Source organism: Anguilla rostrata, chromosome 8, assembly GCF_018555375.3.
Source record: "Anguilla rostrata isolate EN2019 chromosome 8, ASM1855537v3, whole genome shotgun sequence".
In the NCBI taxonomy this organism is placed as follows: Eukaryota; Metazoa; Chordata; class Actinopteri; order Anguilliformes; family Anguillidae; genus Anguilla; species Anguilla rostrata.
Window position 1 is genome coordinate 29,287,557 of NC_057940.1, and position 11,295 is coordinate 29,298,851.

General features: G+C 48.4%; 1 protein-coding gene across 3 annotated transcripts in view; it reads right to left on the reverse strand.

The window, feature by feature from the left end:
* fam49al (family with sequence similarity 49 member A, like) overlaps positions 1–10,958 on the reverse strand; it is a 36,539-nt gene extending 25,581 nt beyond the window's left edge. For all 3 annotated transcript variants that reach the window (XM_064347594.1, XM_064347597.1, XM_064347595.1), the window contains exon 1: positions 10,558–10,958. The gene's annotated coding sequence lies outside the window, so the exon portion shown is untranslated. The remainder of the gene's footprint in view (positions 1–10,557) is intronic.
* Positions 10,959–11,295: the final 337 nt, after the last annotated feature.

The following is an 11,295-nucleotide window of genomic DNA, read 5'->3' on the forward strand; positions in this document are numbered from 1 at the left end:
TTGCACTTTTGAACACGTGCTGGTGCAGTGCCGTATTACTGAGAAGACGACTGTAACACTGATACTGCACGTGCTCCTCGTAACCTGGAAGCTCAGGTTTGAGCCTGGTGTGCGTGATAGCCGTGCGTACTGTATGCACACAGTTTCTGCTGAACGCCATTGTGGCGATACGAGCACAGATGTGCTCTTTCAGACATTAGGCATGGTGATAACTTTTGCTAAATTTACGTTTGCACAATGGACTCTCTTACTCGCAAACTATAAAACATTAGTTTTATGCACAAATTAATTTCAGGGTTTTTTTTATATTTCATGTGTAGAGCTCTGGTTGGTACTGGTACAAACAACTCCTACACGTTTACACTGTGGACAAACGGAGAGGATTCTGGGAGTCCATGGTCCCTGTGCACATTTATTACTCCTTCAGCGAAGGGGAGAAAGAGATATCAGAATCCGGAGCAGCCCGAGAACAAAAGGTGGCTGCAGAGGGGCTTTTTTTGTTGGTTGTCTAGAGCGGTCTACTCTCGTTAATTCTGGTCAGCGAGCAAGACTTTTCCAGAAGAGATGAAGGAGAGTATGTATTTTTCCCGCTCTCTCGGTGAGGTGGAAGGAGGACGAGGCCGGTGTTTGTGAGCGTGCTCGCTCGCTCGCGTCCCACAACCCGCGCTCCACGGAGAGCCGGAGAGCATCGCCGTCGACAACGGGCTCGTTTCGGGAGGGGGTGCGAGGCGGCCGCCCCGCAGCCGGGACGGGCGTCTCTGCGGACCGAAGGCGAGCGCGGAGCCACGGGCCAATGGGCTCAGGCGCGCGGAGAGCCTGGCTCCTCCCCCTCCTTCCCACGACGCGTCCGACTTTCGGCTGCGCTGAAGAGGAAGGAAAGGGGGGGGAGGATTGGATGTGTCCTCACGCCCCCTCCCCCACACTCTCCCGTTCCACACACAGAAGGCTGGGGCCAGAGATGCATGCTTATTACAGGGCGATCGCACGTTTGCATCGTGTGGGTAGAGCTACCCACAATGAGAGCGCCTGGCCTAGGCTGTACCACTGTGCATTTCTGTGCTGGTTTACACTACAGATTTTGTTTCATGTGCCAATACATGCCAAAATAAAATCAAGAGCAAAAAATACCTGACTGCAAATTTTAGTATCATGGTTTAGATTAGCTGTTAATTTTAAACATATTTTATTACAAATATCTTTTAAAATTTCACAATAGGGGTAGACAAAATGGACAAAAAAGATTTGCAAAGATATTCACAAAATTTTACGAATATTTGTGAGGTACCGGACACATTTTTGCTAGAACTGTTTTAAAAACTCAAAAATCTGACTTCACTATTTCCATGAAAAGGGGGATCATGGTTGAAATTGTACTGGCAATGAAATAAAATCATCCTATTGCCCACCCCTATTTCATGAGCAACTGGAGTGTGATGGTTGAGAATTATAGTGCACTCATTTCTTTTGATGAAAATCTCTCAAGAGTGAAATTATTAGAACATGTTTTTGTTTTTTTAACAGCCATTTTGATGAAGAAAATCAATGAGCAGTATCGCAGAGCGCACGTCATCTTTGCTCAATTAAAACCGGGACGCCTCTTCCCTCTTCCTTTCTCTGGTTTAGCAGCTTAATGAAGCGCACGCAGTTTTCATCTGAGTTATTTTTGATTTCTCCACGCTGGCGATGCTAGTCCATAAACCCGGGCCTGGGGAAGGTCTGCGGTGCGGATGTGCCGTATTAGCACCTTGGTCCTCTCCCATTCTCTGTCTCTCCCAGTGTGGATACCTGTCAAAGATGCTACGTGTAGTCAGAGATCTTTGTGGGGACCGAGCCCTCTTTACATGTAGCTTAAAATGCCATTTTGAAGAGTGTGACGCTATGGGAGAGCTGCGGAGGAGTGCATGTTTCGCCCTTTGAGCGCTGAGGCTAAGAAATGGCGCCCGCGTAACACGCATCTGACAAAACGGCGCGTTGTGCGAAGCGCTTGTTTGAACAAAGCAGCGAGCCGCGTGCGCTCCGGAGTCTCGCCCTCCAGCAGTAATTACTCCATCAAAGCGAGTGGCATCGCTGCCAAATGCCCACTGTGGCGCATGCTGGCATCGCGGGCTCGCGGACATAAATCCCCTTTCTGCTCGGCGCTTCCAGCGGCTCCGTGACCCCGCCGCCGGGACCGTTTCAGAGGACGCCGTCGCCAGACAGCGCTAGCCGCTTCGCCCAGCGCCACCCACTGTGGGGCCCGGCTGGAGGGGAAAGGCGAGGCTTTGAAGAACTCGCACTTTAAGCGCAGTCTTTAAGCTCTATAAAGACATGGAACCACTCGTGAGTCATCTTGCTAACATGCGCTGGTTCTCTTTGTGTGACGCGCCCTGTGATGTGCTACGGAACCCTGACTGTGTCACTCCTGACTGACGCAGGCTGCCCCACAGCGTGGGCACAGCGTGGGCACTGGGTGGCTGGGCTGTCCTTGCTTCTGGGCACTTCAGAGGGCAGCGCATGCTTCATTCTTACAAATATGTGCCTCTGAGTATGACTGGGTATTCAAAATTGGGAGTCAAATAACCATGGCTAAAACTAAAAAATAAAATAAAAAATAAAAGTACGCAACAAATGCAAGTAGCAGTTTACGGTAAGAAACGCTGCAACCACACACGCAGCCATACCGTACAAACTCAACCCTATCGTACAGACTCAACCCTATCGTACAGACTCAACCCTATCGTACAAACTCAACCCTATCGTACAGACTCAACCCTATCGTACAGACTCAACCCTATCGTACAAACTCAACCCTATCGTACAGACTCAACCCTATCGTACAAACTCAACCCTATCGTACAGACTCAACCCTATCGTACAGACTCAACCCTATCGTACAAACTCAACCCTATCGTACAGACTCAACCCTATCGTACAGACTCAACCCTATCGTACAGACTCAACCCTATCGTACAAACTCAACCCTATTGTACAGACTCAACCCTATCATACAGATTCAACCCTATCGTACAAACTCAACCCTATCATACAGACTCAACCCTATCGTACAAACTCAACCCATCATACAGACTCAACTCTATCGTACAGACTCAACCCTATCGTACAAACTCAACCCTATCATACAGACTCAACCCTATCGTACAAACTCAACCCTATCATACAGACTCAACCCTATCGTACAAACTCAACCCTATCGTACAAACTCAACCCTATCATACAGACTCAACCCTATCGTACAAACTCAACCCTGTCATACAGACTCAACCCTATCGTACAAACTCAACCCTATCATACAGACTCAACCCTATCGTACAAACTCAACCCTATCATACAGACTCAACCCTATCGTACAAACTCAACCCTATCATACAGACTCAACCCTATCGTACAAACTCAACCCTATCATACAGACTCAACCCTATCGTACAAACTCAACCCTGACCAGAACCTGTTCCTGTGAATTGTGCTTTCCTTCTGGGAGGAGCTGGACTGATTATCTGTCTGGTTTCTTTCTCTTGTTCTTGCTGTTATTCACCTGAGAGTTGCAGCCAGCATCTGTATTGAGATCTTCTCAGTTGTAAATAAGGCCAGTTGCTTCTTTACCGCCCTTAACACTGCTTCCTTTCGAATCAATTTGCATCACAATCAGGAAAGGGATTCTAAATTGCAGGGACAAAGTGCACAGAAGTGTATAGACACATACAAATTTGTCTCAGCTGTTTTTGAATCCCTGCTAAGACGCACAGTAGTTTACAATGCCTATACTGTGTATTAAGTGATTTTTGCAGGTACAAAGACATGGAATTATTTTTATGTATGCGTTATATATTATACACACACACACACACGCATGCGCACGCACACACACACACACACACACAAAGCCAAGGTAATAACCCAGCTGTGCATAGGGAATGGTATAAATGGATGGAAACAATTGGGTTTATTTATCCTGATTCCAAAACCACTAAAAGACAGCAGTAAATCCCTTTGTCTCCCTCCCTCTGTCTGTATCTCCCTCCCTCCCTCCCTCTCTCTCTCTCTCGCCTGCTGTCTCTCTGTCTGTACCTGCCCCTGGCTCTGCTAGGCAACAGCCGACCACTTGTGCATGAAAATGCACCGTGCCTTTGAAAATGCAAAGACAGCAGCGATGGTGAGAAGGGAGGAGGAGGAGAGGTCAGGAGGTAGATGCAGCGGACAACCTGATCAGAATCAGCACAGAGAGACGGACCCTGCTCGTGCCACATTCCCCGCGAATCCTCTTTTTAATTCCATTTTCTGAGACCGTCCTTTGGGGTCACCGGTGGCCTTTCCCAGCTACTGGCAAAGGAGAGATGGCTCTATTGATTTTGGGCGGGGAAAACGAGGAGGGGAAGAACATTAATTAAAGGGGACCGTGGTATTATGGACACCTGCGAAGCTGCCCTTGTTTGTGACCAGCTTAGATCTTTGGAGGGCTTTTTTATTGGGGTAAACTTTCAGTAGACGAGGCTCCACAAAGCACCAGGGTATTAAGGACCCCTCCGATTACACATCGGGGTGTGTACAGATTCAGGGGCAATATGAAAAAAAAAAAAAAGTCTCTGTGCCCTTTATCATTTTACCTGTGCTTGTTACAGCTAACCAAAAACAAACCCTAACTGAAATTAAGTATGTTAATTAATAATAATTACAGCCGATTACGCGCTGACTGTTGGCAGGACGTAGAACCTGAATTTCATGCTTAAAGTGGATTTTACGCTGCAAAGTATTTTGAAAAGTCATGCTGAGGAAAAGTGGTAAAACCCCCAAATTAAGCATTAAGACGATCCCTTTGAGGCTACACGGATACTCTCAGCAGTTTCCTTTAATCAGTTAGATTAAAATGATTAAAATGAATCAACTCCTGTTTCTCTGTTTTCTGCTGGCATTCTGTACATGCTTTTAAACATGAAGCTGCTCGCTTGCCTGGCTATCCTATTCGACTCTCTTCGACCTGGAAACGGCACCGCAGGGTCTCGCTGTGTTTGATGCTGTGTTCCGCGAGGAAATGAAAGGCTTCACTTGGGCGGCTGTGAAGTTCTGACGACCGCCACTTCACCGTGGAAACACTCGGGACAAGTGGCTTGTCTAACTCGTACATTAAAACGCAGATTTTCACCCTAAACTTTCCTAAATCCATCCAAACAGATGAACATGTTAAAAAAATATTTCGGAGCCGATCACAGACATTCCCGTTGGACGGTCACGATGGCGGACGGCTCAAACCACAGAAGATACACGGAGCCTTTTATCTTGCGCAGCCCGGTAATGAAATGAATTTATTTTATTTGCAGCAAAGTAAAAACTTTATGGAGCTGATGATTTGAAGTTTAGCGCGCGTGTTTGTTGTGCTTAAAGAACGCAGCCGCCACGCGGACACATTTTGCGGCGGTTCTCGCTAGCGTTGTGGGACGGAGTCTCCCCCGCTGTCCTCATTACTGTTTGCGCAATCACTCGTCTTCCTCTATTATTCATATTCCTTCCTCAGCCTGGATGCGTGGTGCAGATATTCAGCGCTACGCCAGCGCGCTCCCTAGCGATTGACCGTCGTTATCCAGCTGTGGGTGTGTTAAAGCGATCGATAATTCTGTCGCTCGCCTTGAACCTTAGAACCCGTGGACCCGCTCCCGTGGCTGTGAGCCGCGGGTCTCGTTCAGAGTTTTTGTTCAGACGCGCGATGGCGGTTCGAGAGCTTCGATCGCGCCGCCGTGATAAACCTGCTGGGATCTTCGTGCCATTGTAGCAAGGGCCAGTCAACTGAGAGAGAACAAATCTGTCAAATGTTTCTTCCGCACAAATAAATGACTTTTGTGTCTTTGCTTTTCCTTACTCGTCTGTGTCTAGAGAGACCTGTGGAGATTTGTTTCTCGTGTATTTTGCGAGAGCAGTTTATGTAGCATTCTTTTTCCACGGGAGAAAAAGCAGAATTGCTCTATGCTAACACGGTAGTGACATCTTTAGACTTTACACATGCGGGCCACTTTCGGAGAAGGCAGGCTCCTTGCACAGTTACTTCATTCAGTAATAACCAAATAACTTTCAGAGATACGCTGGGGGTCTGGCAGCTGTGACAGTAATGAGTCGATATCGTGACCTGCAGGCCATGCAATGCAGCGGCTTCATTCTGCAGAGTTTTAACTGACCTAAATTTGAAGTGAAAAAAGAAAACCAGTGTACCCAGCAAAAGATGATCACATGTAAAGCCACATGTGTTTGCCCAGTCTGGGCAATTAGTTACTGTAAGACACTAAGGGCAGCCCTGAGATGGGCAAACAGGCCTGAATCTGACACTCTGGATTACTGATGAGTGGGTGTTAACACCGTTCTAATTGGATCACAGCTGATCTGCACACATGATCCCAGATTCCCTGACACCTCAGGGTTATGGACAGACAGGGGTAAGCTTGTGGGTGTGATATGATCACCCCCCCCCCCCCCCAGCTCTTTAATCCCTGACCTTTGTCTTGTGGGAGCAAACAAAAACACCATTGTGAAAACAGTGAGGCTCTTTGACTGGCATGACTGAAGTAGGGCATTCACAGTATAGGGGATGAAGAACAAAGCTTTGTAGACACACTTAAAGATCTCAGATTCTGGACTTCATTTCCCACCATGCCCTTTGTAACATGTTTTCCAGAGCTCTGTGTATTGAATGAATCCCATTTCAGATGATGTTTGGGTGACCAGGACATTGTGTAAAACTGTAGCCATGTCCGACGGACTCATTTGTTCACAGTTGCTTTGTTGCGAATAGATGATGCACTTGAAATGTCAATTTTGTCCTTTGATACCTGAGTAAGCTTCTGGCTGGCCTCAGAAAATTGTACACTGGCTGCTATTCCCTCTAATCTGAGTGAGGCGACAATTTGAAGCACATCCTCTCCACAATAGCAACTCAGGCCATTTTAAATTAGATGTGGCTACTTCCCCAAGGGTGGAGAGACGGTATGTTCCGGAACATATTTGCTTAATCCCACATTCCTCGCCAGGAAACCCAGCAGATAGCAGCCTTTGAGAAAGGTGGACCACCTTAAAGCAACACAGGACTGCAAGACCAGCGGCAGCAAACCAAAAGATGTACACAGCTTGTGCCACTGTTCAAAATGATTAATATAATTTCATTTATTGCAGCATTATCGTGGTTGGATCTTTGAGCCGAGTTGCCAGACCACATCCAGACAGAACACTGCTCAATTTCCTTTGAAAACCAGACCCGGCCTCATCTGAACAACAGTAAATTTATTGTGGCAGCATACATTTTCTGAGTTAAAAAAATAATAATAAATCTGCACTGCAATTTGCTCCAAGGGCTCTGACAAACAAACAGACAAAAGGCAACATGTTTTGGAAGGGTGAATAGCAGCAGAACTCACTGAAGGCTGTATCATATAGTCATATTAACACAGAGCCACAGCAGTTGAATCCCCACGCCTGTGAACAAAGATGAACTGCACTCATGAGAAAAAAGCTTATGGTTAAAGGGAGCACTGGACAATCCCCAACCCTGGAAATGCCAAATCAAGTGATGAAATGTGACCGACGGCTAATGTGTACCAAATTGAAATTCACAGAATTCCTGTAGTCAATTTGACTTGATTGTATCCTCCAAGGGCATTCTGGGACATGACCGCCCCCCTCATTCTCTCCACGTTGGCCCTACTGACCTGACCTACTCCCTCTAGCCTTTGAGGCGCACATAAAGGAGGAATAAAGGGGGGGCAGTCTTACTCTGTCCCAGGGCATTTGTCTCCCATAATGCCATGCTGCAGTGAGGTCTCACTAGGCTTGTCTCAAGGTTACAGAGACACTCTGGCAACTCCCCACCCCTCCTCCTTCCCACGCTCCTCTCCTCTCCCCTCTTCCTGCTAAGACAGTCCACAAGAGTCCCCCCCACCCCCCAAAAAAAGGGGTACAGTACTGTTCATCTCAAACGAGTGGGTCAATACCAGCAGGTGCCCTGTCCCTAAATGAGCAAATAATCTTCAAAAGTAGCTGGCAATGTGCTTCAGGGTGAGAGTGAGTGTGTGTGTTTGTGTGTTAAATACCCAAGCATCATTCACTGGTGCACACCACAATAGAGGGTGAGGGTAAGCAAGCAAGAGAGAGAGAGAGAGAGAGAGAGAGTAATGAGAGAGGAGAGAGCAATGGAAAAGAGAGAGAGAGACAGAGAGCCCTGATAAAAGAGAGAGAGATGTCTTTACATTGGCTTGCAGAGCCCCAACATGGCGCTAAGCCCAGGACCCCCACAGGGGTGCGGGCTGTGGGGGCAGGGGGCTGATGGAAAGGAGGCACATTGCCGCTATTTATAGGGAAGCGTGCGTCTGACTGTGCGCCTTCATTTCCCCCCTGAAGCACCCCATCCCCCATATCAGCCTGCCCACTGTGGAAATGAGCCCGCTGCATCCCGGGCTGTGACAGGGGCGATGAGGACAGAAAAGGGGGGGTACAGAGGGGCAGTGGTCATTGGAAAGTGTGATGAGGTTTAGGTAGGTTTTTGCATAGGAAAGAAGGTGGACGGGGTGTTTCTTAAAGGCAGTGGAGTGGTGAAAAAAATACCCTTTATGGTTAAGAGACGGAGGAGAGGTTGACAAAGGAAACTGTCGTGAAGGAAGCGTAGGAGGATGGACAGATGGGAAGACAGACAGACAGACGGATGGACCGACAGACAGACAGACAGACAGCGGCAGGCAGGCGGCAGGGGAGAAAGAGAAGCAGGCGGGCAGGTTTCCATGGGCAAACAGAGAGATTTGGGGTGAGAAACTTGCATCATCAGAGGCAGCCAATGAGAAGCGCCCTTCAAAATGTTCAAAGGGAGTGTCCTAGCAACAGAGGAGTAGATACATTTTCAACCCCCCTTGTCAATTTTTCAAACATGGTTAAATAAATAACCAAACAATCACAGTCCATATCCGTGTTGTACCTCTGGAGTGTTCCCGGCTTCTAAATATCGTCTGATTTTTTTGCACCCACGCACCGCTCCCACCCCTTTCTCTCTCCCTTCTCTGGCAAAAGCAACGTTAGATCAACGTTAGCAACGTTAGCTCAAAGGGATTTGCATACCCTCGCATCCAAGAGAATGAAGCAGTGGATATGTGCATAATCTTTATGCCTACCGTACGCACCCATATATGCTTACAAAAGAACATTGCTGTAATATTTGCTACAGGGTTATGTTTTTTTTTTTTATGTGATTGCTCTGTGTTATTTTTAATTGTCAGACCATTCTGAACCCATGCATCTACCAGGATTATGGACAAACCCAGTCAGACAGTGTTGTTTTTCACACTGCAAATTCTCTCTGTGTCTGTCTGTCTTTCTGTCTCGCTGTCTCCCTCTCTCCCTGTCTCTCTTACATACACACACACACACACACACAGACAATGCAGACCTCTGTATATATAAGTCAACACATAGCAAACATGAATACACAGGACTCCTGAGGCATGTGCAGGTCCATTGACGTGCACTCCTCTCCTATTGTAAATCCTCTCCCCCGTTTTCCTCCCCGTTTCTCTGCGCATTCGGAGCGCGGGCAGGAGATTAAAAAGGAGTGCCCCTGATGTACTACATGTCTCCATTCATTCCTTCATTCATTATTTTCCCTCTCTATCCCAGCGACCCATGTCCAACTGCCCCCCTGCTTACGAGCGCCATCACAGGCTATTGTTTTTACGTGCATGAAAACAGACACGACACACACACACCCGCGCACACACACATACACATGCGCGCACGCACACACACACACACACACACACACAGATCTCAGCCTATATCCCTGTGTGTCACAGAAGCCGGATGAGATAAAAGCTGTTTACAGTTACAGATACTGTGGGTTAATCACACCTCATCGTGTGCAGAGGACTGCAGCCCTGGGCAGATGAGCCATTATGTGTGACACAGATAAATAGAAGACATTCAGAAATCCACTGGGTGTGGGAATGTATATATATATCGCATCAGCGCACAAACACACACACACACACACACACACACACACACTCACACAAAAAATCATACGTATGCAGATAACTAATGCTCACATAGACCAAAACCCACGTACATACACATGCATATACGCGTATGTCCACATATACATGTATGTTTTGCGTACCCATGTAAATAAGCACACATGTAGGTCTGTCTTTCCTGACACCCGTCCCTCGCTGTAGCACAGCAGCCTTTTCATTAGCGGTGCAGCGGAGCGCCAGGTTACCGCGGGCTGCGGGGTTTGGGTCCAGAGAGGTACTGCGGAGTGTGTGTGTGTGTGTGTTTGGTCTTTATTGGAATGTACTGCAGTTATACAGGGACCAGCCCCAGCTGACAGGTGCCGGGTGCCAGGGTAATGCTCCCTTTCTCCCCTCCGCCCACTGCGCCCACTGAGCGCCCGGTGAACTGCCCCTCTGCTGCCCGCGCGAGGAGCGGCATTTCCACCGGCCGTTAAACGCTCCCTCGCCTCCCGCCCAGAGAGGCGGAATGAATGAGAGAGAGAGAGAGAGAGGGAGAGGGAGAGAGAGAGGCGGTGGCGGGGATGCTTACCGTTCGGTGGAGCTGTGGACGACGGTCCGTGCCCTGCTCCGTCTGCAGCCACGCCGGGAGGAGGGGGAACGGGGACGGCGGGAGAAAGGACGAGGGGCGCGGATGGAAAACGAAAAAAAAAAAGCAAGAAGTCCCCAGGAAAAGGGCGGCACGTGGAGAAAGGGCCCTGCGTTGCTTTCTTTTGTTTTTTTTTGGAAAGCGCTCCTTTATCCGAGTGACCCAGATGGCTGTGGATTACTGAACCTGTGTCTGCTCTCGCCTCACGCAGAAAAGCTAGTGCAGCGCTGCGCTTCCCTCTTTCTCTTTCTCTCCTGTCTCGCTCACGCTCACTGGCTCTCGCTCTCTCTCTGATTCTCTCTCTCTCTCGCTCTCTCTCCCTCTCTCTGTATGCTCAAGACAGTCCCTGCCCAGCAGCTGTTAATCTATGTGAAATAGAACGCTGTGTTCCTCTCTCTCTTTCTCTCTCCCTCTTTCTCTCTCTGTCTCTCTCCCTCCCTCTCTCTCTTTTCCCCTCTCACAAAGACCCCCGCCAGCCCACCCCATAACACCCCCACCCCCGACAAACTGACATCTTCAATAAGGGGGGGGGGGACTGAGTGTGTGAGAGTGTGTTTGGGGGTTGGGGGGGGGGTCTTTTAACCCTTCCCTCACTAGCTCTCACACAGCAGGTGTGTTGGGGCTCCAGTGAACTCCAAGGGAGGCCCCAGGCCCCAATCAGCCCGGGCTAGTTATCGCCGT